This window comes from Dendropsophus ebraccatus, chromosome 2 (genome assembly GCF_027789765.1).
Source record: "Dendropsophus ebraccatus isolate aDenEbr1 chromosome 2, aDenEbr1.pat, whole genome shotgun sequence".
NCBI lineage: Eukaryota > Metazoa > Chordata > Amphibia > Anura > Hylidae > Dendropsophus > Dendropsophus ebraccatus.
This window is the reverse complement of record NC_091455.1, coordinates 50,495,041-50,519,196: the sequence shown is the minus strand read 5'-3', so window position 1 is coordinate 50,519,196 and position 24,156 is coordinate 50,495,041.

Below are 24,156 nucleotides of genomic sequence, written 5' to 3'. Positions count from 1 at the left end.
CAGAGGAGGTCAGGAGAGGAGGGTGCTAATCCTATAGGAGAGGTCCCAGCAGCACAGGGGATGTCAGGAGAGGAGGGTGCTAATCCTATAGGAGAAGTCCCAGCAGCACAGAGGATGTCAGGAGAGGAGGGTGCTGATCTTTTAGGAGATGGTCCCCCTCTTCCCCCCCCCCTTATAGATGGTCCCCCTCTTCCCCCCCCCCTTATAGATGGTCCCCCCTCCCTTATAGATGGTCCCCCTCTCCCCCCTCCCTTATAGATGGTCCCCCTTTCCCCCCTCCCTTATAGATGGCCCCCCTCTCCCCCCTCCCTTATAGATGGTCCCCCTCTTTCCCCCCTCCTCCCCCCTCCCTTATAGATGGTCCCCCTCTTTCCCCCCCCCCTTATAGATGGTCCCCCTCTTTCCCCCCCTCTTCTCTCTCCCCTCTCCCTTATAGATGCCCCTCCCTGCACAGCAGATAAAACAAAAACAAAAAACAGCACACAACTCACCTGCCATCCGTTCCCCCGTCGAGCCTCTCTGGTCTGGTCCCCGGCTGATGCGCGGCTGCCGGAGGTGTCCTGTCCTGTCCCCGGCAGCGTGCGCGTCAGAGAGCTCCCTGTGCGCCTGTGGCTGTGACTTCCGGCGCACGGGGAGCTCTCTGATGCGCGCGCTGCCGGGAACAGGACGGGACACCTCCGGCAGCCACGCATCACCCGGGGGACTAAGGCTGCGTGGAATGCATGTATCGGAGACCCCCGCGCCCGGACAGTATCTGTAATTAGATGCTGGGAGCAGGGGAGACTGTATTCATAAGCGCCGCGCTGTAGTAACAGCACCGCGCGGCTGATTCAGTACAGCGCGGCGCTTATGAATAGTCTCCCCCGCTCCCAGCATCTAATTACAGACACTGTCTGGGCGCGGGGGGACTCCGGTACATGCATTCCGGGAATCAGTGGCAGATTATAATGTGGGCGGCCGGGCATGGGCCCCCTGGAGCCTCGGGCCCCGGGGCGGCCGCCCAAACCGCCCATATTATAATACACCATATGCCGCCCCCATAATGACAGCTGGTGGCGCCGCCTGAGGCAGACGACTCAGGTCGTCTCATCATTGCGGCGCCACTGTCTGCCTGTGACAGTAACTGTCAAAAGAAAGAAAGTTTTTTATTTAATTTTTTTTTATGGGGGTGTTTGCTATTGCTTCGGACAGTTCCTCTCATAGACGGAGGTGGCAGCAGAGAGCACTGTGTCAAAATGGAAAGAATATACTACTTCCTGCAGAACATACAGCAGCTCATAAGTACTGGAAGACTTGAGACTTTAAAACAACTCTGTACCCACAATCTGACCCTTCCAAGCCACTTGTACCATTGGATAGCTGCTTTTAATCCAATATCTGTCCTGGGGTTCGTTCAGCACGTGATGCAGTTATTGTCCTAAAAAACAACTTTTAAAGAGGACATGTCACCCCCCGTGCCGGGGTGAAAGGCTCCCGACCCCCGCTAGAGACCCCTGACTTACCCGATCGCGCCGGGTCCCACTTCTTGATCCGGTCCGGTGATGGATATTTCAGCGCCCGAAACCCAGCGTGCGCGCTCCTGAGATGAGTCCAACGCTCATAGAGAATGAATGGAGTGCCGGACTCACCATTCATTCTCTATGGGCATCGGACTCATCTCAGAAGCGCACGCGCCGGGTCAAGAAGCGGGACCCAGTGCAATCAGGTAAGTATAGGGGGCTCTAGCGGGGGGTCGGGAGCCTGTCATCCCGGCACAGGGGGTGACAGGTTCCCTTTAAACTTGAAGCGCTGTGTCAAATTGGCGCGGCCTAGAGTGTCTATGCCATAGGCATGCATCCCTCTTCCCCACCCTTCACACCAGTAGAAATGCCCCCGGGCAGGAATTTTTCTGTTCATCACCTGTCTGAACACTGCAAAGGAGCCTTAACGATCCAGCTTATGAGCAGTGTTCACAGAGGTGATGAATAGGAGAAAATGTTCTAGGGGCATCCCTAATGGTGAAGAGGGCGAGGAGGAGGGACGGAGGGTTGTTGCAATCCTAGGGCATGAGTACTCTAGGCTACGCCAATTTAACACAGGGCTGCAAGTTGTTTTTTAGGACAATAACTGCATCACCTGCCGAATGGACCCCAGGACAGATCTTTCATTAAAATCAGCTATCTGAAGGTACAAGCGATTTGGGGGGGGAGGGGGGTTAGATTGTGGGTACAGAGTCATTTTAAAATAGAATTAAATTCCATATCTTTATAACTTTCTAAGGCCAAGTTTACATGGCGTATAACACCGGCTGTTCTGTGACCCGGCCGGGTCACAGAAGGGCCAGTGTTACTGAAGATCATCCTGACCGGTACTGCACACTTCATTATTTGAACTGACATGTTCTGTGCGGACGCTATTTAATGAATAGTGGCCACAGAAAACTGGCATGTCAGTTTTTTGTGCAGCCGGTTGGAATCCCGGCTGAAGCGTATACTGTGTGTTTACTCTCCGGACGGTATTCCATTCCTTCCAATGCAACATATGTTTAGCTTAAATCATGGCCATTGTTGCAAAGTGCAACAACAGCCATGATTTATGCTAAACATATGTTGTGTGAACATTGCCTAACACCAGTTGATTTGAAAGAAAGAAAAAATTCCTTTGAGCTTTTCTTTAAATGCCCTACTTTCATGATATATCACTGTAGCACGAACCTTTTACGTTTACTAGAAATTTTACCTGCAAGCCAAATATCCCTAACTTTTTGTGAGTAGTGTATGTATTTGCGTGTATAAGGCTCAAAAAGTTTTACAAGCAAAATGTGCCTCAAATTTATTTTTTCTAGTATTTTTATGTGCTTTTTCAACTGGACATTTCTTGGGCATTTTATAGGTGTTTATGCAAATAAGGTTCTTGTTTGCAATTTTCAAGTGTTTTGAAGCGTAATAATTTAAGCCGTGAAAAAAACATGTGAATTGTAAAGCTTTTCCATTGAACTAAATGTAATTCAGTGTGAGAAAAACAAATGTAAAATGGATGTATCTTAAAGTCCATTTTATGCCTTAAATACACTGTAAAAACTGTTTAAACAAACCATACGGAAGTGCCTAAATTAATGATAAATGTAAAAAGGACATCCAGTACCCAAACTGTTTGTCAGTCCGGAGGATTGTGTGGTTTGAAAGCAGAAGGATGCAGGAAGGGCTCAATTAAAGGATCTTTACCCTTAGGGTCCTATTATACGGGTCTACTACGGCCTGATCATTTTAGTAAATGAGCGCCGATCTGCTAGATTGGCACCCGTTTACTGGACCTATTAGACGGCCCGATAATTGGGCAGTAAGGGCTATATGGACATCGTTAGCTCAAACACCTAATACCTTACCTCTCCTGCTCCCGGTCTTCTCTCCTGTGCTCTGCAGCTTACTGGTCCTGGCGGATGCAGCATCTGCTGACAGTCCACTCAGCCAATCACAGACCGGGACCGCGGCGGCGGCGTATGATTGGCTGAATGGCCTGTAAGCTAACAGGCCGCTCAGACACTGCAGCCACCAGGACTGGGAAGCTACGGAGCACAGGGGAGAAGACTGGGAGCGGGGAGAGGTAAGGTATCAGGTATTTAGGCTATGGTCAGCTGTCGCCCATGCATCGCTATTACACATAACGATCGGCCCCCAACAATTTTAGGTCCAAACCTAAACCAACGTTCAGCCGATGATCTTTGTTATAAATAAATAATATTAAAAAATTGTTGTCTCTATTACAGTGAGCGATAATTGGCCAAATCGTCCCAATTTGGCCAATTATCGCTCCGTGTAATAGGGCCCTAAGGGGTAATGTACACATGCGTGGACAGGTTTTTGCAGATGTGTGCCTTCGCCCTTAGGAAAAAGCTGAGGCCACTACAGCCAGTGATAGGCTAAGCAGGCATTTCCTGTGTTTTGGAAAGCAGTGGTGAAGACCGAGCAACAGTGGCACAGCAGTGGCAGGAAATCAGGCAGGTGAGTATGCTCTGGCTTTATCAAAGCACCATGGCTTTTTTCCATGGTTCCAAGGTTTCATTAAAAAAAAATCATTTCAATCAGCATCATTTCCTGGTTATTGGTCAGCATGTGGAATTGCCAGTGTCTAGCATCAGTGAGAGTGTAGAGCAATGCAGGGGTCTGGTCTGGGGTGTGATTTTCTTTCTTCTCTGGTCTTAGATCAGATTAATATAGTGGGTCTGTATATTTGGGGGTGGGGTGCAGTCTGGTATCTTATAAATGTACTGGTTGGTGGCCTGATAAATAAATGGGGTCTAGTCTGCAGTCTGATAAATGTATGGGCCTGGCATGAATGCTGATTAAAGATCTGTCTTCAAACTTTGCAGAAATCAATAGTACAAGTGAATGTACACTGAGATTTGCAACAACCAAGAATGTTGTTGTCCATGGTGCTGAACACAGAGCATCACATCGCCATGGCGACCGGGCCCCTACGCTAGGGGGGCCCGCACGGCCCCCCTTGCCACTTCCTCCTGTGCTCCCCCAATCCGGGGGGGCCGCAGCAGGGTATATGCCCCCCGCCCCCCGTGCAGTTAAATAGCCGCGCCGGACCTCTTTCAGTTCAGTGAGCTTCCGGGATGCCGGCCCTGGCCGGAAGCTCACTGATGCAGGACCGCGGCGCCGGGACTTCTCCTCCTTCGCAGCTGACATGTCACACGTCACATGTCAGCCGCCGTGCAGTAGAGAGGAGAAATCCGGGCGCCGCGGTCCTGCATCAGTGAGCTTCCGGCCAGGGCCGGCATCCCGGAAGCTCACTGAACTGAAGAGAAGCTGCCAGGCCTGAGGGAGATCAAGGATCCAGGTGAGGTGAGTTTATTTAGTTTTGTTTTGTTTTTTTTCATTGTTTACATAAATGTTGCGATGTGGGGGGCTGCACAAGGGGTCTATCCTGGGGGGGGGCTGCACAAGGGGTCTATACTTGGGGGAGCTGCACAAGGGGTCTATACTGGGGGTGGCTGCACAAGGGGTCTATACTATGGGAGGGGGGCTACACAGGGGGTCTATACTATGAGAGGGTTACACAGGGGGTCTGTACTGTGGGGGATCTACACAGGGGGTCTATACTATGGGGGGGGCTACACAGGGGGTCTATATCTTTTTTTTTTTTTCATTGTTTACATAAATGTTGCGATGTGGGGGGCTGCACAAGGGGTCTATCCTGGGGGGGCTGCACAAGGGGTCTATACTGGGTGGGGGGCTGCACAAGGGGTCTATCCTGGGGGGGCTGCACAAGGGGTCTATCCTGGGGGGGGCTGCACAAGGGGTCTATCCTGGGGGGCGGCTGCACAAGGGGTCTATCCTGGGGGGGGCTGCACAAGGGGTCTATCCTGGGGGGGGGATGCACACAAGGGGTCTATACGGGGTGGGGGGCTGCACAAGGGGTCTATCCTGGGGGGGCTGCACAAGGGGTCTATCCTGGGGGGGGCCTGCACAAGGGGTCTATCCTGGGGGGGGGCTGCACAAGGGGTCTATCCTGGGGGGGGGGCTGCACAAGGGGTCTGTCCGGGGGGGGGGCTGCACAAGGGGTCTATCCTGGGGGGGGCTGCACAAGGGGTCTATACTGGGTGGGGGGCTGCACAAGGGGTCTATCCTGGGGGGGGCTGCACAAGGGGTCTATCCTGGGGGGGGGCTGCACAAGGGGTCTATACTGGGGGGGGGCTGCACAAGGGGTCTATACTGGGGGGCTGCACAAGGGGTCTATATTGGGGGGGCTGCACAAGGGGTCTATACTGGGGGGGGCTGCACAAGGGGTCTATACTTGGGGGAGCTGCACAAGGGGTCTATACTGGGGGGGCTGCACAAGGGGTCTATACTGGGGGGGCTGCACAAGGGGTCTATACTATGGGAGGGGGGCTACACAGGGGGTCTATACTATGAGAGGGTTACACAGGGGGTCTGTACTGTGGGGGATCTACACAGGGGGTCTATACTGTTGGGGGCTACACAGGGGGTCTATACTGTGGGGGGCTACACAGGGGGTCTATATCTACATTATCTGTACTCAGAGATATCACTGTGTTATCTGTTCTGTTACATAGGACTGCAGGTGACTACTACATTATCTGTACTCAGAGGGATATCACTGTGTTGTCTGTGGCGTTACATAGGACTGCAGGTGACTACTACATTATCTGTACTCAGAGATATCACTGTGTTGTCTGTGGCGTTACATAGGACTGCAGGTGACTACTACATTATCTGTACTCAGAGATATCACTGTGTTATCTGTGGTGTTACATAGGACTGCAGGTGACATCTACTGCATTATCTGTACTCAGAGATATCACTGTGTTATCTGTGGTGTTACATAGGACTGCAGGTGACATCTGCTACATTATCTGTACTCAGAGATATCACTGTGTTATCTGTGGTGTTACATAGGACTGTGGTGACATCTACTGCATTATTTGTACTCAGAGATATCACTGTTATCTATGGTGTTACATAGGACTGCAGGTGACTACTACATTATCTGTACTCAGATATTACTGTGTTATCTGTGGTGTTACATAGGACTGCAGGTGATATCAGGTGACTTCTCCAGGTTGCAAAAGTTCAAACTTCATCGTGCCCTGCTGATAGTTTATTATGGGAGTTTTGCAGCATTTGGCTCTTCAGGTTGCAGCACTACAACCCCCATCATATCCAACTGGCAGTTCATGATGAGAGTTGTAGTTTTTCAGCTGGAGAGTCAAATATTGGAATACAATGATTAGACAATGACACAGTACAGTCCATTAATTATAGGGGGCAGTAGTGCAGTACATGAGGTGGAGGCAGTGACAGGGCATTAGAACATGGTGGCACGTTAGAGTAATTGGATATAACGTTAGATAGGACTTTGCCTGATCGGGTGAGATGGGGGGCCCCAAGCTAAAATTTTGCACCAGGGCCCATCAGCCTTTAGCTACGCCCCTGTTCCCAGTTATTGTTGTAACTTTCTTTCTGCTTTTGAGCTGGGTTCACACTACGTATATTTCAGTCAGTATTGTGGTCCTCATATTGCAACCAAAACCAGGAGTGGATTAAAAACACAGAAAGGATCTGTTCCCACAATGTTGAAATTGAGTGGATGGCCGCCATTTAATGGCAAATATTTGCTGTTATTTTTAAACAAAGGCTGTTATATTGAAATAATGGCCGTTATTTACTGTTATATGGCGGCCATCCACTCAATTTCAACATTGTGTGATCAGATCCTTTCTGTGTTTTTAATCCACTCCTGGTTTTGGTTGCAATATGAGGACCACAATACTGACTGAAATATACGTAGTGTGAACCCAGCCTTGAACCACAAAATAAATTGTATATATGATTGTGGCAATTTCTGAGAAAATTCTGATCTTCTTTGATATGCTACACGACCACCTTTCTATAGGAAAAAAAACTTGCCCTTGATCCAATATGATGGCTTTCAAGATGGCGGCCATGCTCCGGACATGAGTCACCACAGGAGTCCCACACATATATCTTGGTCAACAAATAAAAACCAGCTGTTAAAAATGTTTAACCTAGACAAAACTGGAGTGGAACTGGAACTGGAGTGGAACTAGAAGGAGCAGGTGATAGTCTGGTCTGTGGTAGCTTTAGGGTCCCTTCCTTCTTCCATTGGCAAAATGTGGCGTGAAAGGAGACTAAGAAAGTTGTGGGTGACTGGTAGTCTTTATTGTTGGCTCTCTGCTTGCAACTAACACTTAGCTCTGCAATCTGCTGCCTATGTCCTTCCTGCCTTTTATTACCCAGCATCCTGCATGATAAAATAGCTCAGCAATCCCTGCTTTCTTTAGTTGGCCCATTTTCTGCAAAATTTGAGTTGACCGTGCTGCCGCAATCTCTCTATGGCTATATCTTCTGATGAGAGTGGGACCCGCTGTGATCAATAACATTTGACATATCAAAAGTTATATTTTTTGTGACAGATATGCTTTAAAAAGGGTAGTTCACCCAAAATGTTTTCTTTCAAATCAACTGGTGCCAGAAAGAGATTTGTCATTTACTTCTATTAAAAAATCTCAAGTCTCCCAGTACTTATCATCTGCTGTATATCCTGCCTGAAGTGGTATTCTTTCCAGTCTGGAAAGTAGGAGAGGTTTTCTATAGGGATTTGCTCCTGCTCTGCACAGTTCCTGTTATGGACAGAGGTGGCAGCAGAGAGCACTGTGTCAGACTGAAAAAATACACCACTTCCTGCAGGACATACAGCAGCTGATAAGTACTAAGGAAGTTTATTTTTTAATAGAAGACGATTACAAATCTCTGGCACTTTATGGCACCAATTTCAGTCAACACTGAAAGAAGTGTGAGGCTATTATTTACAATGCATATTTCACATTGACGTTTATGACTTTAATATTTCCCGTTCTTCACTTATACAAGGTGACAAAATGACATTTAAAACACGCGAAAATGCAATGCATATATTTACAGTATAGATAAATATTAATTTATATAAATTTAATAAAATGTTGTAAAAATTATAAATTGTACAGGCTGCACGTTTGTTTTCTCTGAATACATTAGCGCTGTATGTTTAGTGTATATTCTGGGGAAATCTCCTTTATAAAGGTTGTAATTCCCGTAGATTCACACTAGCTTCATGTATACTAAAAGGGTGTCAGCTGGTAAACCTTTGCCTTAAAGGGAACCAGACAGGCCCCTTATGCTATATAAACCTTCCCAAGTACCTTCTTAACGTCCTTCCTTCAAAATAATGCACCATTGGGCCCTATTCCACCGTACGATTATCGTTCAGATTATCGTTAAATTGTTTGAATTTAAACGATAGTCGTTCGGTTGAAATGCAGTTAACGATTAACGACTGAACGAGAAATCGTTGATCGCTTTATAAGACCTGGACCTATTTTGATCGTTGCAAAACGTTTGCAAATCATTTGCTTTGAATAAGACGTCGTTCGGTTGTTCGCAGTAGATACAAACGCAATAGCGAATAAATAGCAAAGAAAAATCGATCGCAAATACGATCATAAGTAACGATTATCGTTCCATGGAAATGAGCGAACGTTTTCAGGTCTTTCGCAATAGCGGTCGTTTGAGATCGTTAATCGTTAACGATTATGCAAATGATAATCGTCCGGTGGAATAGGGCCCTTATTCTCTGTTCCAAGCACCCAGTAAGTATGCATGGGGGGGAGCCATTTGATTGGCAACCTGAGCTTTTCATGATGTTCCCAACAGTTATCAGCCGTGCTTGGCCGATTACAGCACAATGCCTGCTTATCACTGGTTTACAACAGGAACCACAATCCTAATGCTGATATGCATGGTGTACAGGCACTGTGTCATAGGAGCGGTGACAGTGGGCTGCCGCTATCTCCTATTGGCTCCCCAGACGATCTAAAGATTGTCCAGACAGCCCCTCCCACAGCTTCCAATGTCCCCCCTTGGTTTGTGTAATAGCGGTAACAGCAAACAGGGAAAGAGGAGCAAGTGAGCGCTGACCTAACAGATTAGCGCTTGCTCCTCCAGATTGGGCCGTTTAATAGGGCCCTTAGGATATCAATGATTCCTGGGCGGCTAGGGGGAGGGCAGAGGCAGCATGACTATATTTTTTAAAATGCCCCCTTACCCTCAGGTGATCAGGTACAGTGTCCAACCACTATGGCCAATTGCTATAAAGTAGTGCAGAGGCTTTATATAGTGGAAGTGTTTCCTTTGACTATATAAAACTATACTTTTCAACACAACTTTATGTTATTCAGACCCCTATAGAAATTCACAACCCAGAGTGGACACTGTAACTTATTTCAGAGAACAGACCAGACCACTTTAATGTATCAGACCTCAAACCAAACACCTCTCATAAATTAGGTCCCAGATTTACCCTGCAAAAAATAATCAGACTTGGGGTCCTCTTGTCTAGCTCCCTTAATTGGTTAATTGCACTCCCTATAAATTCCTGCCCCTCTCCCGAGCCCCCCGTTGAAGCCTCTGCATGCTTTCCATAGCATGTGGTCCCAGCTCATCCGTGGTTCCTGCACCATGTCTGCTGTCCATCTGTGGTTCCAGCCATGAGTCCTGCTGTGTCCCTTCCTGCCTTGTTGCCTATGTGCATCTCGCCTGATGCCATTAGCAAGCCAAGCCAGGGATAGCGACCTGGGAGTCCCCTACCACAGTTAATCCAACCCACCTTGGGGCAGGCTCTGGTGAAGACCAACGACCCCTTAGATTCCACTCCCTGTTGTGGCATACGTCATTAGCGATGGATCCACTACTCCTGCCATGACAATATGTATATGCCACCAATAAATGTTTTTATATGGATTTTTAACATATATTTGGGAACTTTTTAACATTTTTATAGGGGAAGTTAAGCAAAAAATGTTTTCTTTCATATCAACTGGTGTCGAGTGCTCGTTTCGAGTAACTAACCCCATTGAAGTCAATGGGAAACTCAAGCTTTTTTGCAGGGGACCCAAGTTCGGTAGAGGGAAGGTTGTGTGAAAACCTGTCAACCTCAGAAAATAATGGAAACACAACGGAAATGCACAGGAAACAGCAGGGGCAGCATGTATGGATGCCTCTGAGGCTGCCTAATCGCACCATTATGCCAAATTCTGGGCAACAGCCTGGTTAAAACAGAGGTAGGCATATGAACCACCCAAAAACTTTGCCTGACACAGGATGGCAGTGAGGACACAGAGAACCATTAAAAACATAGGTAGCATATGAACCACCCCAAAATTTAGCCTGACACAGCATGGGGGTGAGGACAGAGTGACCAAGGTAGAAGCTGTAGCCAAAGAGCCTCCCAAAAATTAGGCCAGACACAGCATGGCAGTGAGCACACAGAGAACCATTAAAAGTGAGTGAGGAAGCAAGTGAGCCTCCCAAAAAAATTGGAGTGAGGCCAGGGGAAGGGATTTATAGTGGACATGAACCTAGGTGCTGACAGCTAACTGGCTAGGCCAGCTATCAGTAACCATCAAGGGTGCACCTGATGCCGATCGACCAGGGGTGTTGAGGCCCTGGCCGCGTCTACACAAAAAAAAAAATAACACAGCTGGCTGGTTGGCGGGGGCGCGATCGGTGGGCCCCCAGCAACCAGTCCCGCTCCTCCGCAAACATAGTGACGTCAGAGCATGGCAGTCAGGACACAGAGAACCATTAAAAGTGAGTGAGGTAGCAAGTGAGCCTCCCAAAAATTAGGCCAGACACAGCATGGCAGTGAGCACACAGAGAACCATTAAAAGTGAGTGAGGAAGCAAGTAAGCCTCCCAAAAATTAGGCCAGACACAGCATGGCATTGAGGACATAGAGAACCATTAAAAGTGAGTGAGGAAGCAAGTGAGTCTCCCAAAAATTAGGCAAGACACAGCATAGCAGTGAGCACACAGAGAGCCATGAAAAGTGATTGAGGAAGCAAGTAAGCCTCCCAAAAAATTGGAGTGAGGCCAGGGGCAGGGATTCATAGTGGACACGAACCTAGGTACTGATAGCTAACTGGCTAGGCCAGCTGTCAGTAACCATCAAGGGTACACCTGATGCCGATCGACCAGGGGTGGTGAGGCCCTGGCCGCGGCTACACAAAAAAAAAAAGATAACAAAGCTGGGTGGTTGTTGGGGACGCGATAAGCGGGCCCACAGCAACCAGTCCCGCTCCTCCGCAGACGTAGTGACGTCAGAGCATAGCAGTGAGGACACCGAGAACCATTAGCAGTAGTGAACTTTAATATGGCTTTAGTAAGAAAGACAGAAATCTGGAAATATGCTAGTGGTCCCAATAGTTTTTGGGGGGCTGTGAGATACAAGCTGGTGGTGGCTGAACCAATACACTCTGTGACACCCCCTTACAATGAGCAGTGAAGTTCTATTCAGGTGTACTACAAATTACAGCAATACAATGTATTACAGCAGCACCACCAGCCACAAAATCATAAAAGAGTACTGAGCACTTCTTAGGGGTCTGTATGCAACACCTAATGTCCCCTTTCTGCCAGCAGCCGATTACTACAGTGTGCTGATGAAATCGTGGTAGCTGCACTGCAAGTCCCAGCCAGCAGTCTGTAGTAATAAAATTTAAAAACAATTTGAAGCCCTTACAAGGGCTGTTTGGTGGTATTGCTAGTATTCCCTGCCTACTGGAACGCTAATTCCCTCCCTACCGCTCTCCCTGACCAGCAGCAGCTCTGTCCCTAATCTCTCACAGCATACGTCTGAAGCGAGCACTACCGGTCGCGAGTTTTATATGGCAGGGTCATCTGATCTGGCCAACCAATTGCTGCTATCGACATGTATGAGTCCCATATGATCGCAGGATGTACCAAAGAGTCTCCTGCATGTTTATTGGCTGAGAAATAGTGCCCAAACTTACAGGAAACGGATAATGAGATTTTCTCGAGTATCGCGAGTACCATCGAGTACCCTATTACTCGAACGAGTACCAAGCTCGGACGAGCATGTTCGCTCATCACTAATCTCCACCTGCCTGGAAACTGGCATGTGTTACATAGCCATCTCCACCACATGTAGGTCCCACGGACCCCTCTGCATTGTGGACATATTATGAAGGGTGGTGCAGAGGTGTGAGGACAATTTACAATAAAGAGGTAGCAGTGATATCTTAGGCGGTGATATCTTACTATACTGTGAATACTTCATTGCACACAGTGGAGTGTGATGTTTGAGGGGAGGCCCTGATTTGGCACCAGGGTCCTGTAACTACGCCTCTGCTTTTTTTTTCGTAAGCATTATTTGTTTGCCCAGCGTTGTTTGTGGAGCTTCATAACGTGGGAGGTAAATTTATACTATAGTGCTGTTACTTACAGATTTACAATTTCATTACTAGTCATTTCTTTACACCCCCTGTGTTGCATGTGCATGTAAGTTACCTTAAAAATACATGGGATGTAATTTACTGCTTTAATTTTCTAGTATAGTGCTGCTCTCATAGCTTATATTTCATTTTTATTTTCCTGTACAATCCTCGTGGAGTCATCTGGAGCCAGAAACATTTTCTTTTAGGTAAATATGCCTATTTCTCTCTCTATATACACACACACATATATATACACACATCTGTGCAAGTCCATCTTAAAGGGGTAGTTCAGCAAAGAAAAAAAATCTTTTAAATCAACTGGTGCCAGAGACTTGTAATATATGCTTTCAACATAGACTTCTACATATACTGCACCCCCTGCTGGACATGTCAAGTACATACACCATGACGTCACTTTTTTTTAGAGAGAGAAATTGAAGCCTGCCTGACCTACTAAACTGATGGAAATAGCCTATATGTTCCTTTTTCATAATCAGTGTACATTAGGAATTTGTCAATCTTTCCTTATGTTATAACATATTAAAAAATAGATTTTTTTTCGCACAGTTGTCCCTTAATTTTACAGCCATATGTTTAAGTTGCATGTCTTTTTTTTCGTCTGTCTCCATTTTGGCTGCATTTTGACATATATTGGTCCATATGCAGCCCAAATTGAAATACAGTATATTTTTTTCTGTTGGTTTTGCTGTAGTCCAAAAAAGGTACAAAAATAGCCGTACAAACACCACAAAAAGAGTGAAAGGGGGCCAAAAACATTCTCAAGATTAAAAAAAAAAAGGCTCAAAAACAGCCATTTTTAAAGCCTCAAAATGATGTCCCAGACTAAACACAAGAACAAGGGGACACAAATCTTGGGGATGTTCAGAGCAATGTAAGGAGTAGTAGATGTTTGGAACAAACATGCAGCAGACATGTTTGGTAAATGCACAGTAAGGCCATGTTCACACAGGGGTAAGACAACGGCTGTTATTTGACACAGCCGTGTCAAATAATGGCTGTTGTCTTACATGTGAACATCATTTTATTTTAAGTGGAATGCCAACACATTCGGGTGTGCCCGCTCTCCATTTTGCCATAGCCCACGATGAAGCCTATGGCCGGGAGACGTACTTTACACTTTGATTACAGGCTATCTTATACAGCCGCTGTTCACTGAATAGCGGCCACACAAAATAGACCTGTCAGTTATTTTGTGCGGCCACAGAGAACCACGGCCGTAGTGTATACAGTGAGGGAGATTTATCAAATTTATCATGGTGTAAAGTGAAACTGGCTCAGTTGCCCCTAGCAACCAATCAGATTCCACCTTTCATTCCTCACAGACTCTTTAGAAAATGAAAGGTGGAATCTGATTGGTTGCTAGGGGCAACTGAGCCAGTTTCACTTTACACCATGTTTGATAAATCTCTCCCAATGTTTATACACTATGGCTATGATTCCATACTCTATAGTGTAATTGAGTAATGTAATTAAACAATGGCCATTGTTGCAACCTGCAACAACGGCCGTTGTTTAAAGGGGTAGTGCACCAAAAAAAAATTTCTTTCAAATCAACTGCTGCCATGAAGTGCCAGAGATTTGTAATTTACTTCTATTAAAAAATCTCAAGCCTTCCAGTACTTATCAGCTGCTGTATGCCCAACAGGAAGTGGTATTATTTCCAGTCTGGAGAGCAGGAGAGGTTTTCTATGGGGATTTGCTCCTTCTCTGGACAGTTCCTGACATGGACAGAGGAAGCAACAGAGAGCACTGTGTCAGACAGGAAAGAAAACACCACTTCCTGCTGGACATACAGCAGCTGATAAGTACTGGAAGGCTTGAGATTTTTTAATAGAAGTAAATTACAAATCTCTGGCACTTCATGGCAGCAGTTGATTTAAAAGAAAAAAACTTTTGGTGCACTACCCCTTTAATGCCAAAATATAGTGTGTGAACATGGCCTAAACCTGCTCTGGATAAACATATATCTAAAAAAAAAAAAAAAAAAAGAAAAGATAAAAAGGGCAGACTAGAAGAACCAGGCAGTCTTTTTCTGCCGACAATCTTTTATGATTCTATGTGAATGGATGTATGGATAGATATGATGCAATGTTTCGGTAGTCCATTACAAATCCTAGTGACGTGTCCATGTAAGCACACCCTCTAGGGTGTGTATAATGTCCAAAAGTTTTTTCATAACTCTTGACATGTTACGATACGCTAAATGCTTAAAAAAAAAATTTAAGTCCATTCATGCTTTCCATGCAGTTAAGTGCATTTGTGAAAAGATAGCTTGAAAATCCATTGTTACATATTAAGACATAATCTCTGAAATACGGTAGAGTGCATTCACTGTAGTACTTACTTAGCTGAGCATAACTGTGCGGCTGAGTAGCTGATGACGCGGCAGAGGGCGGTCTGTACTAGGGTCGGTTGGAGCGGTTCGGCCGTCCGAAGATGACATCATTGGCACAAGATGGCGGACGGGGGTCGGCAAGAAGCAGGTATGTATAGAGCACTACACTTCCGGGTCTGGTGTGGGTGGGGGGAAACACGGGGAAGGGGGCGATTCACTAACATACTGTAACATACATTACAAAGTTGTATAACTTTGTAATGTGTGTTATTTAGTGAATAATTGTTTAGCGCCGCACTACCCCTTTAATAAAAGATAAAAAGTGCAGACTAGAAGCATCAGGCAATCTTTTTCTGCTGACAATCTTTTAGGATTCTATGTAGATGGATAGATAGATAGATAGATGATTAATATGTTTGTAAAACATACCAAATATTAAATCCTGTAAATAAAATAATTTTCATTATGTGCGATTCATTCTGGGTATGGTATACAGTTAATTAAAGATGGCCTATTTTTTAGCTTTAAATTTAGAGTTAAACACCTGACCTCAATTCTTACGATATAGAAAAGGTGCCTGTAACATTTCCATTAAGTTATATTTTTAGAATTTGTGATATGCAGCTGTAAAATGTTTTAGAAACAGCGCATCTTCTCCAAGTCCATGACCTAAGATGTTACAGCATCCTTCATGCTTTCATGTTAAAGTTTGGTTTTCACTTGAAATAAGAGATGGAATTATAAGATATTCAGCTTCCATTCTGCCAATTTGGAGATACATTTTCTTAGCTTTACCACAATTATTTCTTTTGTAAGGAGACTGGAGGATACGTTTGGAATGTCAGCGGCTGGAAATGAACTGACTTTAAACTATATGCTGGTTATACTGTAGGGATGGTGATGTATTCAAGCCACCATTATGATCTAATAATAACAGTACATTTCATACATCAATAATAGTAATGTTTCTGATATGAATAACACCAGCCATAATACGTCCTTAGTATATAGTATATCAGCCATAACACATCATAGGCTTATGTAACTCCAAGATACTGCCCCTCGTGATTAGTTTGAGCCACAGAAGGCATGAAAAATCACATTTCTCACAGCTCTCTCAATTATATAATATATAGATATCTCATATACAAAAAATAAATAAATATTTAAATACATAATATAATGTTAATAAAATAAATAATATTTTATTTAAAGTGATACTGTCACCCCCTTACTCTATGTGGAGGTTTGTCTACCAGAGATGCGTGTCTGCAGGGGTGGGGGGCAAGGTGTCTGTGCCATCTGAGTCACGCACCTGGGGATGGGGAGGGAGGGTTGTGCAAGCGCTGCCCCTTGGGGTGGGGGCTTGGTGGCTACTAGTAACATGGAAACAAGTCACGCTCTGGCAGAGGGCCGCCCCCCCCCCCCTGCTGCACGGGCCCTGTAGCAGCTGCCTAGTTTACCTCCGTGGTAGCTAGTGTGGTGTCCCACTACGGCTGATCCTTATCTGGCGCCTGTCGCAAAAGCCTAGTACTCAAACTTGTTTGTAGTCGCTGTGTGCTCTGCCGGAACTTGAGAGAGATACTTGTGAGAAGAGAAATATACTTGAGACAAGAATACTTGTGCCCATATTTCATTAACCACCTTCTGGCCTGCAGTGTCGGGGTACCCGTCCTACTAGGGTGACACAAGCTCCAGACTAAGTTACCTGAGTGAAGCTATGTGTCCGAGGGTGTACCGGTTTCACCTGCACTGCGAGATAGAGTACGTAGACCTTGGTTACGGTTGTTTTACTCTATCTGGGTCAGTTCCTCTGCCTTAGGATACCGCCCTGCACTTTTAGGCTATGTTCACACTACGTATGAGACCGGCCATTCCGTGACCCAGGCCGGGTCACGGGATGGCCGGTCCCTGGCCGGATTATCTTGGCCGGTGCTTAAGTACCGGTCGGATGATCTTTCCGGCCACAGAGCTCTGATGCGGGCGCATCAGCGCGCGCCCGCATCAGAGCTTACCATAGCCCACAGTGAAGCAAAGGGGCCGGAGCCGCTCGCTTCACTGTGTGAACTGACAGGTCTTTCTGCGGCCGGAATTCAGTGAATTCCGGCCGCAGAAAACTAACCTGTCAGTTATTTGTGGGGCCGCACAGATCCCCGTTGGAGCGTATACGATGTGTGTACGCTCCGGACGGGATCCCATTGCTTAATAGGCTGTGTTCCGCTGTACAAAAACCATCGGCAACAACTGCCGTAGTTTTACGTAGTGTGAACATAGCCTTAAGGTTAACAGCATGGGCTGGGGTTATCTCTGACTTGTCCTCCTTTAGGGACTTAACAGTGCATAGTGTCTGTAGCTATAGTCTTTGAAGGAAAAGTATGAAAGTATGAGTCTGCTTTAGTGACCATGGGCCCACCAGGGAATGAATGAGAATGAGAACAGGGAGCAGTGTGCCAGCCATCCGCCATAGATAAAGCACCTAACATGGTTAGCCAGCGACCAGTACAGCCCTATCTGCTGCAGTCATCCTTGCTGATTAGCTTTTCACATATAAGCTTGGCATTTATACAAGCTTGTATGTGTTTCTAGCACTATTGCTTGTGGGTCTCCCTACTTTGCTCTACCATTAAGTGCCGGGGGCATGTGAGTACGGGAGCCATTGTTAAGACACTGAAAAGTTGGTTACTAAAAACAGAGTCTGTTTCTGCAGTCTACTGCAGTCCATTGGCATCATTGCACTGGTAGTGGTTGAGATTAGATGATCCCCTGATACTCTGCAGGTCCCACAGAGAAACTTGCCTTGGACAGTCCAGCTGAGGGATTACCCTAGTGATATATATAGTTACATAGTTAATACGGTTGAAAAAAGACACATGTCCATCAAGTTCAACCAAGGAGGTACTTATACACCTAAAAAACACAAATACAACATAACTTTCTTTTAAAAACAGGCTGATATCCCCTTAAGAACAAAAGATGAGTTCTTTATTTTCTAGCGTATTCTGCCTTTTAAAAGTGATTGATGCTATTCACCATCTTTGAATTAAATGATTACCTTGTATTGTAGTATGTCACGCCTTGGCACTATCTGACACCTGAAATATGGTCATCCATTTCACCGGTGTTCTTTCAGTGATTCGAGAATGTCCCTAGGGGTTTTTATGTGATCAGACGTACTCCGCACAATTAATTATAGTGTTCTAAGAATGTTGCAGATCCTGACAGAGGAAAGAATCTTGTGAAGAGAAAATAGATTACATCGGAGTGCAGGACATTATGGCATGCTGGAAAAAGAATTACCAGCAAAAGGTCATTGACTCAATTTATTTTGCAACCTAATGATTAAAAGAACAAGATTTTATAAACTCTAATTTATACTGTACTTAAAACTAATCATGTGTTTCATGAGCATAACAAGCGCCCAGGCCCTAGTGCTGGGGGTTTCAATTAACAAAGGCTAACAAATTGGATTGTAACAATACTATTTCCTATGCCCAGGTTAATTGGCAACACTTTGCTTCTTCTCCCTGTGATGCAAAGAGCATTTTGGCTTAAAGTAAATAATTCATTTAAAGTGCACCGTAGGGTTCGGCCTGGGCTCTTAGATGCTTTGGGAAATGTAAAAGGTGAGCATTTAGAAGCTATTGCCATTCACCGATACAAAAAGCACTTGAATTATCTTACAGCTTAGAATGCATTCGGTCTGAAAACTGTTACTACACAGTCTGGAGCGTGACACATTGTATTAATAGAGTTTGTTGTCCAAATAATAACTTGTTTATTAAACATTTGTTCTACCCTTGTAAACTTTGTTGCTGCTTCATGGACTCCAAAAAGCTTTATTCTTTTAAGTACTTTTGGTCTTTTTTTCCTACTGCCATGCTCCCAATGTCAAAAGATCTTATAGCTCAGGGGAAGGGAACCTTGGCTCTCCAGCTGTTGCAAAACTACCGCTCCCATCATGCCTAGACAGCCAAAGCTTTAGCTTTGGCTGTTCAGGCATGAGGGGAGTTGTAGTTTTCTAACAGCTGGAGAGCTAAGGTTCCTTACCCCTGTTATAGCTGAGAGTATTGTCTGGCAGGATAAATATTGGATCGTCTGCAGCTGCGGGTTCTTGCTGATCACCACTCACCTGCCTAAACCACTTGCCATTCCAATGCTTACTGCAGCACTGAATCATCATTCTCTGGTCATATCCTAAAGAGGAAGTCCCACAAAATAAAAAAAAAGGCTGGCAGGGGGGGGGGGGGGGGGTTACGAGGAAAAAAATAAACAAGTAACCCATCCCATTGCAGTTTTAACTCACATTTTTCTCTTATAAGATATATTATAAAGTTTCTTACATTTACTCTATGGGGGACATTTATCAAAATGCGCTCCTGGCAATCGCCTTTTCCGTGGTGTACTCCAGCCATATCCCCTCACCTGATGGGCAGGAAGGGGTGGCGCGTCAAGGCAGAGAGGAGCTATGGCCTCCTCCCAGGGCCACATTTATCAAGGTTTAGGCCTGTAATCAGGCGCAAACCAGGCACAAATTTACACCAGCTCCTGAGCTGATGTAAATTTTTGTGCAATTTCTGTGCCAAACGCAGGGCCCACCGGATTAACTTGTGCCAAACGCAGGGCCCAACAGATTAACTTGTGCCAAAAGCAGGGCCAACCAGATTAACTAAGAGGCGTGCACCTCTTAGTGAATCCAGCAGGGTAATTGGGAGAGAGGCCTAATTTATGACGTGCATATGAGTATGCTGGTCTTAATAAATGCCCCCCTATGAATGTAGCTGGAAGCCTCAGCTCTGTTCATTGTGTAGTGGCCAAGTCAGGTTACTAATACAGCCCAGCTTCCATTTACTTTGAGGGTACAAACACACACAGCAGATACGCAGCAGATACACAGCAGATATGCAGCAGATTTGATGCTGTGTTCAGTTATTTAGATCTAATCTGCTGCGTATCTGCTGCGTATTTGCTGCGTATCGCAGCAGTAAATACGCAGCGTATATGCCGTGTGTGTTTGTACCCTAAGGCTGGGTTCACACTACGTAAGTTTCCGGCCGTAGCGCGTTCCGTGAATAAGCGGCCGGAAACTTACGTAGTTTGCGTACAATGTAAAGTATACGATCTACGGCCGCACAGTTTACACTACGTACGAACTTACGCCCGGATCGTATGCGGCGCCGTAAAAAATTAACCAGACCATTGTTTCGGGACAGAAATGCCGTAACTTACGCCCGTAGCGTTACATGCGGTCCCGTACGTAGTGGTGATTTCTTCATTTTGAAAGCTTTTTGTGCCGATCCAAAAAGTTCTGTGGGGTGTCCGGGGCTAGGCGAAGATTTCCAAGTAAAAGACCGCTGTCAGATCGCTACGAAGAGCGCTCAGGAAGCGCCGGACATATACGTAGTGTGAACATAGCCTAAGGGTGCGTTCACACCGACAGGATCCGCAGCAGATCAGCAGATTTGATGGTGCAGATTTGATGCTGTGTTCAGTTATTTAAATGAAATCTGCTGCGGATCCGGTAAGTGTGAACGTACCCTAATAGAAGCTGATCTACAGCAGCCTGCCACAACCACTAACCAATAAATGGGGCAGAGCCTTTTAGCTCGATAATGGCAGCCCTGCCAAAAATCTCATAACTTGTGAGGATAGGCCATCAGTGATGAGGTTGTGAAAACCCCCTTTAAAGGGGAACTCCACATAAGGAAAATTTGATCAGGCAGCATTGTTATACTCACAATATGTAGGCACTATATAAATAAAGAAATTATTAGTACTTATGTAGGTTGAGCCAACATGATCTAATGCTTTGGCAAGCCTCTTTACAATTTCTATCTCTGCAACCATTATAACTTTGGGATTCAGGACAAGGTCACAAAGATAAGTACAGTGATTACTCAGAGTTTAACCTTAGGGGCATCGGACGTCACACTGTCAGGTATTCTAACCATTAAGAAATGATCAAGCTATTTGTCTCTGGTGAAGATTGAAATCTCCTTTCCCAATTGTTTCCAACTTGAGGCAATTTCCCAAATGAATGAGACTGAAAAATGTATTTGTGCTGTAAGAAAACTTTTATCTGAGTGGAATAAAGCATACCAAGACTAATGGCAGTAAGGGTAAGATCAGTAAGAGGAGACGGAGCTGTTTCAATCTGCAAGTTTTAGCAGAGTTTGAGCTGAAATATGAATAAACATAGAAAAATTCTAAGTGATGATAATAATTCATCACTTCACTGTGAAATTTATGTAAGAGTACCTGTACATCCAGCGCTTTCTTAATGGGACGTGCAATGTAAATTTCAAATTAGCCTATTAGTATGTGAGAGGAAACCCATGCACGTCACATTGGGAGTGCATGCATCTCATAAAATCACCCAAACTGAAGACACTTTAACCCTTTGAGGACCAGGCCCAAAATGACCCAGTGGACCGCGCAAATTTTGATCTTAGTGTTTTCGTTTTTCTCTACTCCCCTTCTAAGAGCTCTAGCACTCTCAGTTTTCTATCTACAAGGCCATGTAAGTGCTTGTTTGTTACAGGAATAGTTGTACATTGTAATGGCGCCTTTCACTTTACCATAACATGTATGATGGAATTCCAAAATTATTATTTATGAAGATATAAATTGGTGAAATCGTAAAAAAGAATGCAATATAGTAACTTTTGGGGGGTTCCTGTGTCTACGTAATGCACTATATGGTAAAAGCGACATGATATTGTTATTCTATAGGTCAGCCCGAACACAACCATATGCAGGTTTACACAGATTCTCTAATATTATATATATTTTTTAAATGAAATCCTTTTTTTTGGCAATTAATTATTAACAAAATGGGCCTATTGTGACGCTTATAACAGTTTTATTTTTTCACCTACGGGACTGTATGGGGTGTAATTTTTTCCGTCATGGTCTTTAGTTTTTATTAATACAATATTTGTGAAGATCGGACATTTTAATCACTTTTTAATAATTTTTTTTCTTTTCTTTTCATGTACACCGTTCACAATGACACTTGTTATATTTTAATTGATAGGACAATTTTGCACGCTACAGTATATAATATGTTTATTTATTTTTGTATGTTTTATTTATATAATGGGAGAGGGGGGTGATTTAAACTCTTATTGGAGGAGGGGCTTTGGGGTAGTGCATTGGTGTTTTTAATTTATTTTTATTTTTTTTACACATTTGAAGTCCCTTTGGGGGACTTTTACATTCATTAGTTTGATTTCTTCACTGATCGTTGCTATGCCATAGGCATAGCAATGATGAGTGTTATCGGCAATCTGCTCATTGAGCCTGCCTGTGCAGGCTCAGTGAGCAGATCGCCGATCGGACCACCGGAGCTCTCTTACCTGCCTCCGTGGGGTCCGATCGGCGATCTGCGATACAGCGATCAGGACTCCCGCAGTGTGACTCCCCCTGTCATTAACACTTAAACGCTGCGGCCGCGATCGCAGCGTTTAAGGAGTTAATGACTCGCTGCAAGTTGTCATTAATGGTGAGGTGCCAGCTGCTCACTGCATCCGGCCCCCACCTCCTATGAAGCGCGCTCCGCTCTGGAGCGCGCTTCATGGCAGGAGAAACATCCAGGACGTACAGTTATGCCCTGGGTCGTCTGGTGACAGACTTCCATGGCGTAACTGTACGTCCAGGGTCGTCTAGGGGTTAAAGGAGTACTCTGGCGAAAATCTTTTTTCTTACAAATCAACTGGTTTCAGAAAGTTAAATAGATTTGTAATTTACTTATATTTAAACATCTTCAGTTTTCCATTACTTATCAGTTGATGTATGTCCTGCAAGAAGTGATGTTTTCTTTTCAGTCTGACACAGTGCTCTCTGCTGCCACCTCTGTCCATGACGGGAACCGTCCTGGGCAGTAGCAAATCCCCATAGAAAACCTCTCCTGCTCTGGACAGTTATTGTCTCAGACAGGGCTGGCAGCACAGAGCACTGTGTCAGACTTAAAGGGGTACTCCGGGTAGAGGTTAAAAAAAATGAAACTTGCCTGTCTATCCCAGTTTTGAAACTACCAAAAATCTATTTGTTTGGGGTGTTTTTGTTCTGTTTTTTGTGTTTCTGTGTTTTCTGGTTCAGCAGTTCCCAGAATGCAATGCTTTCCCTCAGCTGACCATCACAGTCCCCCACCCATCCCAATCAGTAAAATTATGCTGCACCTGCTTCTGGACAGAGGCATGGAAGATTTGTCTCCTGGGGGAGGGAGGGGGGATAACAGCAGGAGCAGGAGACAATGTGGCTTGGCACAGGGGCCATTTTTTTCACTTCCTGGATTTCTATCAGCTACCAGTGTGGCAGAACTGTACAGATACAGTAATACATTATATAGACACATCTATATAACTTTTAATGTACTTTTAATAGAAAACAAGTTTTTCTTATCCGGAGTTCCCCTTTAAAAGCATAAACCACTTCCTACAGGACATACAGCGGCTGATAAGTACTGTAAGACTGGAGAATTTTAAATAGAAGTACATTACAAATCTATATAACTTTCTGAAACCAGTTGATTTAAAAGAAAAAGATTTTTGCCGGATTACCTCTTTAAGATGGAAATTGTTCATCTAAGCTGCATGCCTTTACAACATTGTTCTCAAGAAATGCAGAAACAGAGGCATACAAACAGCTAGTATGCTGCAAAATCTACAGTTCATTCTTTTGGAAAGCTCACTGCACAATTTATACACCACATCCTTACACAGTTTTGCATCAGTGGTAGTAAGCGGAAATTGACTCTAAAATTAACCAGACCCCACCCCTTAGGCAAACAACATCTACTTGTCTACATTCACTATGACATACAATATTTTAAAGAAATGCCAAAGGTGAAAGAATAGGCCAACCAATTTTTGCATGCAAATTGAATTGGGGATAGAATATGTGCATAATTTCTCATCCCTCTGTTTGCACTCTAACCCTAATTTATTATTGCAAATCCTTAACCTCATCTATTGCATCAACTAATAAAAAAAGATATATGTTAT